At 40.2% G+C, this 12,058-nt stretch overlaps 1 protein-coding gene across 1 annotated transcript in view; it reads right to left on the bottom strand.

Moving 5' to 3' along the window:
* GLG1 (golgi glycoprotein 1) overlaps positions 1–12,058 on the bottom strand; it is a 172,640-nt gene that overhangs the window by 133,004 nt on the left and 27,578 nt on the right. The window lies entirely within an intron of this gene.

The raw sequence follows: 12,058 nt of genomic DNA, 5'->3' as shown, positions 1-12,058 counted from the left end.
AGTTATATAATATATAGACTTATAGCGAGAGAGCTTCTAAAAAACGTTAAAATGTCTGACTGGCACGTGAAACCTTCAATTAAAGTGAATAAATGAAGCCTCGCCACACCACTTCTGAAAGGTTGCCGACCCCTGGATTAGCATGTCAGGAAAATCTCAGTAACCCTCTTGAAGTCTTCACCAGGCTACAACATCCAGCATAGAAAAAAAAAGTATGGTCTACAGATCACTGGCCTCTGAAGAAAAAAAAAGAAAAAAGCTAATTTGTTCCATATCTGTTAGCTCCGTAGCTGTTAAATTCATGATTATATTTTACAGGCTAAGTCTGGCAAGTCTATCATCTTGCAGGCAAGCCAGTATGTTGCTACAGACGTCTGTGACAACTGCCCAAGCTAAACTAGAACTGCAGCAGAAAAGCCTAGATTATGATCTGACTGGGCTACCAGACTCATGGTGTCATAAATGTGTTAATTTCCTGTGGGTCACACTGTGAAGTACATAAGCCTCCAGTTACAAAAGTCAGAACTTAATACAAATGGCAAGAAAGGCTTCTGAACACATGAATTGCAAGGCTGCTTCACAGATAATTAGTAATACTTTATTCCCAGAGCTCTTCTTACTCTGGCTTTCCAATGTAACCCATTTCTGGGACTTTTGCCACCACTGGTTAGACAGCACTTCCAAAAAACAGGTTGTTTTCACTGTTTGAGGAAAAGTTTTTGCCCAAAATTAATACTTCTAGTTTCAAAACCTCTTACTCCTCTCTGAATAATTTCTTTATTCCTTTAAAACTCTGACATTTTGAACTCTCTTTGAAAAAACCAAGTCCCTCCCTTCCTAAACTAACAGGACTGATCTTAAAAAGGATAATTTATTATGGAGCCTAGAGGCATATTGGTTTCAAGGATTAAAATGCCATTTCTGTTGTGGTGGTCATTGAAAGTATTAGTACTCTGAGGTCAACCTTGCCTTTTTTACTTTTAGTGCACATACTCAGCTTTCTCCAGTCCACTCATTTAATCCTAATCATCATCTTCTTCATATGGCCAATATAAATGTAGAGCAACAACTACAATTTTACATTTAGATGTTTAAGCCAGATACAGTAATTGCATCTGGAGTAGCAGAGTGTATTGCTGTGATGCCTTCTTTGTATTTGTGAATTGGGCATTGAGTTGGCCTGTTCTGGGTGACCACAGTCACACACTGGTGAGTCTTCCATTTTCCATTTGTGTATCCACATCTGCCATGGTTTGTGTGGATGTGGTTTAGGGTTGCCCATGAGGTTTGTGGGAGATCAAAGTCAGGGATCTTCTGTGTCAGGTCTTTCACAGGGTGTTTATTTGTGACTTCTTGTGAACTCCACTCGGCTTTCCAGGCTTCAGCAGGGTTGAAGTTGCGTTGAAGGTTAAATGCATGAGTCCAAAAGGTCCTACGCGACTTCAAGGAGTGGTGAAGGATGTTTCATCCTAGTGAAATACCTATATTTAACAAACATGTCCTGTGGTCAGCTCAACAACCCCTTGTTGATAAAAGCAACCATGGATCATTTGTTGTATACAATATGTGCAACAGTAGCTGAATGATTACTTATTAAAAACATCTTCCACAAACTTGGGAGTTTAGTGACCAGCAATCAAAAGTCTTATGTACAGTGTGGGGAAAAAAGCCTGAATTCTAGCTGTGTAAACATACATCAATGCACCAATTTCTGAGATTTCAAGAGGGTTTCTTCTGAGGTCTCCCTTTTTCTTCTGGTCTCCAAAGAGTGGGTTAGATATTGAGCTCACCAGAACCGTCAATTTCCATCTAAGCACCAGCAGCAATGGTGGTTTGCTTTGGGGGAAAGGAGAGAGGGAGGGAAATGTGATTTGCTCATTCAACTCCTAGGGCTGAATGGACTGCCTTCACCACTGCTCTACTGATCCAATTTAGCTTAGGACAGGGATACTGAAATTCTATTATAATGTGCCAATAATATTCACCTAGGGATGAGTTTCTGGAGGGAAGTTATGACACAGCTATTCCCCAACTCACTTTTAAAAAAAACAAACAAAGGGCACAGTAAAGTTTATCCCTTATCAGGAATCTAAAGTTTGCAGATCCTGTGAATAAAGATGCCCTCTAAGAAATGCCTAGATCACTTGGCGCAGCTTCTGGAAGACTGTTTCATTAAACAGTTCTGCTATGCAGAGGGATATCTCATCAGTACAAACCAGACCTCACTAATGAAAGCAGGGCTCAGGTGGCTATTCTGCAGCCAGAAACCAGTTCTTGATTTGCTTATCATCTATAAAAGGCTGCAAATTAATCTATTAATTATTTAAATTGAGGACTTGATTCATCTTCCCTAATTCCTATTAAGTTTAAAGTTTCACTGGAAGTAGGATTACTACACCACCACTTTATACTGTATGAAGAGATAAGGGACAAGAAACAATCTGGTCATATTCTGTCCTCTCAATACACCTATTTGAAGGTTTTACATAACAGTATCATGTACGGTAAGGATATGTAGATTGCTGAAATGGGGAAGAAGATGCTCTAATTTCTTTGGTAAAAGAGAATTAAACCTCTGCTTGAAAAATGATTAAATGTACTCTATGAAAAATGCACATCTAAGTTTAAATGCCATTCTAGATGGCTTCTTCTCAATGGAATTATTTTCCTACTTGACTAGTGCAGAATTATTTTCTCTACTCTGAAATACAGTTTTACCAAATACATTGTACTAACCTACAGTTTCCCCTCTATTTCAACTGGGTATATATCCAACCTTAATTTCTTGTTCTAAACTGGTTGTGATGTGTTGCTTTCACCTTGGGCCTTTCACCTCAGAGATGCCCACATTTCAATGGTAGGTGAAGTGAAAAGCAGTATATCAGGTGTTTTGGAATCCTTGCCCAAGTAGGTAAACACAATTCACCTTAATATGCCACCACCTGCACAGGAGGATGTTATTCACAAGATCATTACAAAAATTTAAAAAATGCAGATTAGCTATACTAATTACCACAGAAAGCTTCATCAGAAGCCACAGTTTACCAGAATTCTGCTGTCAAAAATAGGACAAATCCTCCTGCTCATTTTTTCCTTCAGGTTTTTAAAGGCAATTTGCTACAGAACAGTTTGAAGGTCATTATTAGGTTCAAGTGTGGTTCTATTCTGAAGAATTACTAAAAGGCCAGCATGGAGCTCCACATGCATCTCGATTATCTAATTCTAAGTTTGTGCAGTCTGCAGGGGTGAGACCTGTTTTCTAACCAGCAGTACCAGAGATTCAATCTGGGATTGGAAAATCAAGCTGGGTTCTCTCTCTCTCATCTGATATTGGCACTAAGGCTTCTTTGCACCAAAACTTGAACAAATCTGTCCACAGCTATGTTAGCACTGCATGGCTAAAAGGAGTAGTACTAAATTATTTTTGTGTTACCAAAACAAGCTAATGACTAAACACATGGATTTCTTGATTAAGAAGGTACCATTGTTGTGTAGTTATTCTTCCAACCAGGATCTCACTAACAGTGAAGATGTGTTATAGACATGGGAAATCTGTACAGATAGAATTATCTTTTGGATCAAAATTCCTAATGGAATATTCATTCCCTTAATGGCAAGTTCAGCTACATCATTGTTTGCTTTAATTTTGGCCTTTAGTTAATGACAATGATCAGTGAATATACTAATGAATGCCAACCAAGTGAAAATACAATGCTAATGTAAAGTGAGGCAATAATCTTTGTCAGGTTATAGAATCTTTGGGGGAAATTATAAACCACGTATGCCCATTAATTCTCATTACAACCAGTGTTGTGTGAGCCAGTCAGGAAATTCACCCTAATCAAATGCCTTACCATAGAAACTGATAAGCATCAAAATACAAGATTATGTGCAGTTTATAAACTAGGCAAAAACAAAGGAATAGGTTGCCTGATAAAAGGTTACAGCAATGTATATCCTCCCCCTTCCCAACATGTTCTCTGCCAGCCACCCCGAGAGTAGTACTACATTGATTCCCTTCTCACACACAAAAGGTTTTGCTATATTCCCCTAAATAACCTCTCATTCTTAAGATCTTAAATATAATTCACCCGGAGTTCTACTACATTTATTGTAAATCAGCAAAATGTTCATTCTGTCAAGAATGAAAATTTCATTTTTATACATGTAGATCAGACTATTAAAAAAATATCCAAGAGCAGAGGTCTTTGGGAGGTAAAGATGGGAAGAGAAAAGCAATTTGAGCATGTCTGAGTATCTGCAAGGAAAATATTAAATGATCCTCAGAGCTTCAACAAGGCCTAACTGGAGAAAATCCGTATATTCTGCACATCAATAAACTTTGCCTCTGTGAAGCATACTTAAGGCAAATTTAATCTGCGAACACAAAAATCAGAAATCCACCATTGTGCATTAAGAACTCAATCACATGGTCAGACCTAGGATCACACTGCCAGAATCAGTTGAACTTCCACAGTTAAATATTTAGTTTTTTCCATCAGATATGCTGCTACCTGCTTTAGAGATTGAGCTAGTTTTTCCTGGCTTCCCAATTGCTGGGTCAGATTATAAATTCATTGGCACTGGGCTGTCACTCTTGCACTGCACTTCAGAATCAGAAATTATTTGGAGGAGCTACTGCAACCAGATCTACAAAGGGCATGCAACCAGCATTTAAACTTGGTGCAGGAATTTTTTTCTCCCCTTAAAACTTGCACTTTAAATTCTTCTACAAGAAATTCCCTCAGGAGAAGATTGCTCCTATTCTCCTGCTTCTGCTCGATTGCCCAAATACACAGCCAAGAGAGACAACAGATTGAAATTCATGCTGTCCTAGTCAGCTACCTTTTATACATCTACAGTACTGGGTCAGAAGAGGAGTGTTATATATAATAAACAGCCCAGATGAAGTTTAATTGGCTAACACGCATCTACTTCCTTTTATGTCCTGAAGTACTGAAATGAAGGAAGGTACCATGTCATTCCTGCTTTCATAGCAGTGAAAGTTTAAGCTTTGTCTGTCTTAAATCTATAACAAAGGTGTAGTAAACAAGATGAGAAAAGGAAAACTAAGTTTGGGATAAACTTGTTTTATTATTGCAGCAAGCAAATCTGTTTGTTTCTTCAATTCTATTCCCATCCTCAGTGGCGGGGACATTTTTAAAGGGTCAAAAAAACAGGGAAACCCAGATTTTAATTTACAGGAAATCCAGTATCTTAACATGTTCCCTCTCAGCACCCACAGGCACCTATGGTATTTGTGGTCTGAACCAGATGCTCCTTACACCTGTAGTCCAAAGTTCAAAGATCCTCCAATGCCCAGTCAGCCACTCCTCCAGAAGGGGTAACTCATCTGTACCCTCTCAGCCACTGACCTTGTCATTCCTGGCTTAGTCACATATCTTCAAGAACTGCAATGTTTATCTTATTAATTTAATCTAGATGTTCCAGTGTCAGTTAAACTGATCAGGTGGGTCAGTTAAAAGTACAGTTCAGTTGTTCAATTGTAACAGCATTTCTACCAGTTTGACAGATCAGACTGGCAACCTTCAGAAGGTTGACTCCCATGGCCCTTATTAGTATTCAAGGCCTCCAGATACTGAACTGCATATAAATCTTCCTCTAGCTTGTAAAGAGCACACTCTGTTATATAGTCTAGTCTAGCTGTATCAATTGAAACTTTTTAAATGTGAGAGATTTCATAAATAGATCTACTGTTGCACAAAAGGGGAGCATGAGCATATACCATCATGCATTCACTTATAGAGACTTACGTTTGTAACATGAAATCCCTTCTCAGAGGGAGAGTTCCTTGTTCCCCAACCATATTTACAATTACTCCTATGACAATGATTCACGGTGTTTTGCATGCCAGTTTGAAGACCAGTCTGCATTTGGAACACAGCAGCTCAAAAAGCAGATGGCAAGCTCCTAACTCGCTTCCCAGAGTTAAATTCCTATTAGCCAGCTTAAGGACACAGCTGCAGCATGATCAAATAGACCACTTATCCTGATCTCCTATGTCAGGGCTGGTCAATTGGAAATTTTACACAGATTTAAAAATATATGATGCAAGGCTCTGCCAATTTAACAGACACAGCTCAACTAGCTGGTAGTTATTGGGTAACTACTTATCAGAAACTGCAAAGTTATTATTGGGTAACTACTTTCAAAACTGCCGGAGAGTTTATATCCACTCATGTCTCTATACATCTAAATAAAAAAAAAAAAAAAAAGGATTAACAGAGTCCTGAACAGAACTAATGATATGCCAAAAGCTGCGGACCACCAGCTTTTACAGCTCCAGTCTTGAATGGTTATGCTTAAGTTAATAATTTTTCTGCCGGTGGTTTGCCCTTTAAAGAAAAGGCAGATTTCTTTTTAATTCCTGGAAGACAGATCAAAGCTCAGTTTTCAATTATGTGGAAATGTTTAAGCATCACACACACAGATTGGCGATACTCATCTGCATATATGTCCATACCAAGAAAGCCTCTGAAAATGAACCAGTGCTCGTGGAGATGGGTTGCGGGCTTCAGCTTCAAATATCCTCATTTGTCCTGCCACTTAATATGGAGCAGCTGACACAGATGACTGAAATGCCTATCTCATGTTCTTCCGCTTTCAACTGTGCCCACATGTCATTTCTGTAAAATATAATTAGTATAACCAAGGTTCTGTAGATATACAGCTTCCTGGCAGGCTTGATATCATGATGATATAGAAGTGTCCACATCCGTCAAACCTATTATAACAGATTCCAACGATTTCCAAAGCAGGTTTACCAGGGAATGCTGCTACATAACTGGCAATCACATTGGCACCAAAAGCTTCAGTAGCACAATAATATTGCCAGTGATAGACATAAGCTGAATATCCTGCCTGATCACTTTAAAGACATAGCCAGAGAAATCCCAGTGGCACTTGATATGATTGTCATCCTCATCTTGGCCTAACTTCACAAAGTCCAAAGACTCTCTCTATAACAAAATCCTAAACATTTTACTATGAACCCTTCCACCTTTGTTTATATGAAATATTAAGGCTTAAGCCTTAGGCCTGGTCTACTCTTAGAAGTGTTACTGGGGCAGATCATAGAATCATAGAATATCAGGGTTGGAAGGGACCTCAGGAGGTCATCTAGTCCAACCCCCTATTCAAAGCAGGACCGATCCCCAACTAAATCATCCCAGCCAGGGCTTTGACCTTAAAAATCATTTTTATTGCTCTCCGCTGGACTCTTTCCAATTTTTCCACATCCTTCTTGTAGTGTGGGGCCCAAAACTGGACACAGTACTCCAGATGAGGCCTCACCAATGCCGAAAGGAGGGGAACGATCATGTCCCTCGATCTGTGGGCAATGCTCCTCCTTATACACCCCAAAATGCCATTGGCCTTCTTGGCAACAAGGGCACACTGCTGACTCAGATCCCTTGGTCAGGGGTGTTTTTTGCCAACATAGCTATGCCACCAAAAGCCCTAGTGTAGATTCAGTTACACTGGCAAAAAGACTAGCTTATGTTGCCGAGGAAACGTTGTACAAGCTATACAGGCAATATGACCTCTTTTCAGGTATAAACTCCATCCGCACTAGGAAGCTATACCAGCAAGCCTTTTAACTGTAGGCAAAGACACAGTTGTCAGAATCTGACATTTCCCACAATGGGTTGGACACATTGTTAAATAGCTTTTGTGCTTGCATCCATCTCTTTTCCTTTAAGTGTGAAGTGGAAGACCCAGCTGGAGAGGGGTCATAGGGAACATCAATAAGCACCAGCTGTTAAGCACCCAATCCAACTCTCAGATTACATTTGCTCTCCTGTTCTCCTGCTGCAGCCTATGTTCAGTCTTGGAAACCATTTAAGATTATGTAACCAGGCCCCAAACCCAGTTAGTTACATCTGGTGTGTCTCAATATGACAGTCACCATTTCCAGAGCAACTGCTTACTGGAATTTACATATATAGATCATATGTAAAGACAGGGAGAGCCAGTCTCCTAAGAACTACTGCTATGACAAAATTAATTTAACTACTGCAAAGCATGGAAATCACACACAAGACACTGCTCCAACTGAACCACCACAAGGGTTGCCTTTTTGTAAAAGTAAAAAAACAGTGAAACACTGTCTACTTCCATTCTGTGCTTGCTGGCCATCACTGAATGCCACTTCCCAGAGAATACAACATTATGTGACTCAGCTAAACCCCTGCCGCCCATTCTTACCTCTATCCATGCTGAAAACTCCATGTTTTCCATAACATATTATACAACAGGATTTTCAGCAAGTAACAGCTATATGAACACTTATTGAAGCTCAAATAGGCACACAAGTCCAGAAAAAGTGTTACCACATACCTACCAGCTGGAAACCAATGGGACAGACGTGGTGTGCTAACCAATGAAGCCTGGATGTAATATGCTGGTGAGAATCCCAAACCTTCCTGCCATCCCCAGATGCTGGGATAGGGGTGCAGAGAGAATACCAGGTCATTTTAAAACTCGAGTGCTATCCTCCTAGGCTCAGTTTGGAAGCACCTTCTTTCTCACCTGCCTCTAGCTATTAGGGGTCTGAAATCTGATAAATTTCAGGGCATATCAAAAAACTTGTGATTGACATTTTTTATTCCCAAGTTTAGTGCTTTTAATTAGGTACCTTCTGCATGTCCATTCTGCATGAGGGAAAGGGTATGGGGGTCTCTGCAGGGAATTGTGACTCTCCGCCACCATGAGGCAGGCCGGGAGTCTTGTTATCCTTTGCTACCCCCCTCCCCCAGCCCGTACGGGCTGCGATCTAGGGCCTAGGGTGCCAGTTTAATAATACTGCATCGGGACCCATAAATCCTAAGGACGGCCCGGATTACCAGGACATTCAGACTGTACCACTTAAGAATGAGTCCCCTCACAACTGTCATACACACCTTTGTAACGTCAAGACTGATTGCTGTAATATTATGATGATTCTCTTGAAAGACACCTGGACGTTTCAGCTAGGGCATAAGGCAGGGGATTTCACTCTTAAATTAGGCAAACCTGCATAGTCTCAGTGCTTCAAGCTCATCACCAGCTACACTCCATCCGATGAAGTGAGCTGTAGCTCACGAAAGCTTATGCTCAAATAAATTTGTTAGTCTCTAAGGTGCCACAAGTCCTCCTTTTCTTTTTACACTCCAAGGGTTAATTATAACCTATAAAGCACTAACTTGGTTTGAAACCCATCGACAAGACGGTTTCCCTCCCTATAAGCCCCCTCTGTGTTCCGTCATGGAGGGTGCAGGTAACAGTCCCTATTGTGATCTACCCCCCGAGGAAAACTCTGCAGGCCCAGTGGCTAGGCACTGTAAGTGGATTGCTCATGCCTCTGTAACCTGCTCCCTCTGACAGCCTGCCAGTCCTCATTTTGGCAGGCTCCAAGGTACACTGTAACGTATCTGTTCAATCATTAACTGCTAGACCATTTTAACAGCAGTTGATGGGGATTTATATCGATTCTCTTTTAGAGAGACCTACTTTTTTGTAAGGATTGTATTCTCTCAATTAGTGCAATCTGCCCGGGTCATTTGCATTTAAGTATACAGGCAACATTTCTACCTGGAGGCTTCCAGTTATGGCCCTCGTGCTGCTATTCAAATACCACATATTTCTTCTCACAAAGCACGTCACCCTCCAATGTCCCCTAGCAGGTTTGTATGTCATACCACCCAGAGCATAGGAAAAGGGCAGGCCTTGAAATGGCACAACATATTAAGCTGCTTTTAACCCCTTAAACTGACTTCTCATGTGGTCACAGCAGAAGCCACATCAGTTGGTACTGATACTACTTTACTGACACTATTATACTGATGCTGTTACCAAAGGAGGAGACCATATGATGCAGTGGGTTGAGTGTACACAAGGGGGGGGGGGGGGGGAAGGCAGTTCGGACAGCTTCGGCCTTAGAATTTCCAGTTAATTCTGCAGTGAGTTCAGTGAAGCTGAAGCTCGCCATAAAGGGAGGATGCTGCAGGCTATCTATTAACGAACAATCAGACATTAAGGTATGACTGCTCCATTCAGTTTGGGTTACACTGTATTCATGCTAGGCATTTGCATTAGAAATGATAGCACAACAGCTTATGCCAATGTTTAGCATGCTAGTACTTAACTACAAATAGTTATGCTTTTTACCATGGTAATTGGCAAACAGAACCCAAACATATTTCAAAATCCTGAATAAAATCTAGTTTAAATACATCAGGAAGTGGGAAGCTTTTATCCTTAATGTCATGATTATTACAGAGACTAAAAAAGCCATATTAGATTTTTAATATAAAATTTAACCTTTGGTCCATAGAACTTCACAATAAACAAAAATCGGCCAAGAACTAAGTTTCTATGATTATGACAGTTTGAGATGCTCCTTAAACTGGTCAGCTTGGTAATTAATCTTTGCAGCAGCTAGTTATTTTAGCTCCATTTACTCCTTGGAGAAAACTGCATATATGTTTTGTTTTGGTCTATGTGATATGTATGGAACACACAGGTAGGCTTTAATACAAAAGCCGTAAATAGCAGATAAGGCCACCTGTTTAATAGTCCAACAGACCTCAACTAACAGGTTAAACAGTGTATAATGACAGATAACTGCAACTACTCTTATGGACTCCCCTACCTGCAGTCTCCAGGAACCATCTGCTCACCTGAATTTCATGTAAGGAATCCCATTTAAGTTGTCATGACTATTTCTGAAAGCAGAGCCTGGAAAGTCTCAATTTAAATCTTTTAAGTTAAGTTGCCTCCAATTATATGAAAATAAAACCATTTTCAACAGAAAACTGTAAGGTAAGTACCTCTAGGTGTCAGTTATGTGCAGAAGTGTAAAATATATTGGAATAGTGGTAATCTGAATTTTTTATGATCTTCAAGTAATTCGTGGTGTCTCCCATGTACTAAGCAAAGATTTAACAGGAAAGTAATTAGCCAGAGCTCAGTAAGTATCTCACCATTAACCCCTATGGGCACACAATCCTGAATTCACCCTAATGAGCATTTAGTGTGTGGCAGGAACAGAATGTAATGTTTTCTGCAGTTTCCCACTGTTCAGGTACTCTCTACATCCAAGTCATGACGACATTTGGTCACTTTTTCCTCTAAAAGACTTTAAAAACCCATCCTTCACATTCTGCCCCAACTGTTAAAATGCTTGTCCACATTCTAATCACCTCTCACCCTGACTACTGAGAACGTCTCCTCTTTTTCTATCAGCCTCTATACCAAGGGTGGCCAAACTATGGCTCGCGAGCCACATGCGGTCTTGCAGCAGGGTGGTGGGGTAGGGGCTTCTGCCCAGCGGGGCGGGTGATCTCAGGACTTCAGCCCCCCAGGGCGAATAATCTGCTAATTTGGAAATATAAAATGCTCTGCTAAAGGATATCCATAATAGTTTACTTTTATGAGAAGAAATATTACTGGCTGAAGTGTCTGTTATTTTAAAAACTTTCCCATTAGTGGACAGGCAATCTCACTCTCTCAGATTCATTTTGGTACAGATTTACTGTGGTTTAAATGGTTAAAACATAACACCAACTTTTAGACAGTTAAATATAGTACACTTTGTGAAGGGCCAGAAATATGTCTAACCATGTGGCTTTTCATACTATTCTAGTACCTGACAATTCTGTCTCTCTTTCTGGTCAAGAAGAGATGCTTTCATCTACAGATAATACATTTATGTAATGTTATATACACTGACATAGTCAAAAGGTTCTCAGTTCACTACTAACATACAAAAGTTTCAAAGAGGGAGCGGACTGATCTGGGGTAACACCTTAGTGAAAAGATCAATGAAGAATTCTGCTTGCAGAAAACCTATGGATACTAGGGGAGTAGAGCACATCAATTTTCGAGTAACCAAGGAGGTAAGGAGATAATTGCTAAAGATGGCAGCACACTGCAATTGCAGCATTACAAAGAGTCCAAAGGAGTTGTTCAAAGCTTAAGAAGTGCTACCCCTCCATCTTTCAGCAGTGGCATGTGGTCACTAAAAAGCTCCACTTTGGGGAAGGGGTTAAAAAAGCAT

This window comes from Natator depressus, chromosome 12 (assembly GCF_965152275.1).
Source record: "Natator depressus isolate rNatDep1 chromosome 12, rNatDep2.hap1, whole genome shotgun sequence".
Taxonomy (NCBI): Eukaryota; Metazoa; Chordata; order Testudines; family Cheloniidae; genus Natator; species Natator depressus.
The sequence above is the reverse complement of the archived record's forward strand: the minus strand, read 5'-3'. Positions and strand labels throughout refer to the sequence as shown.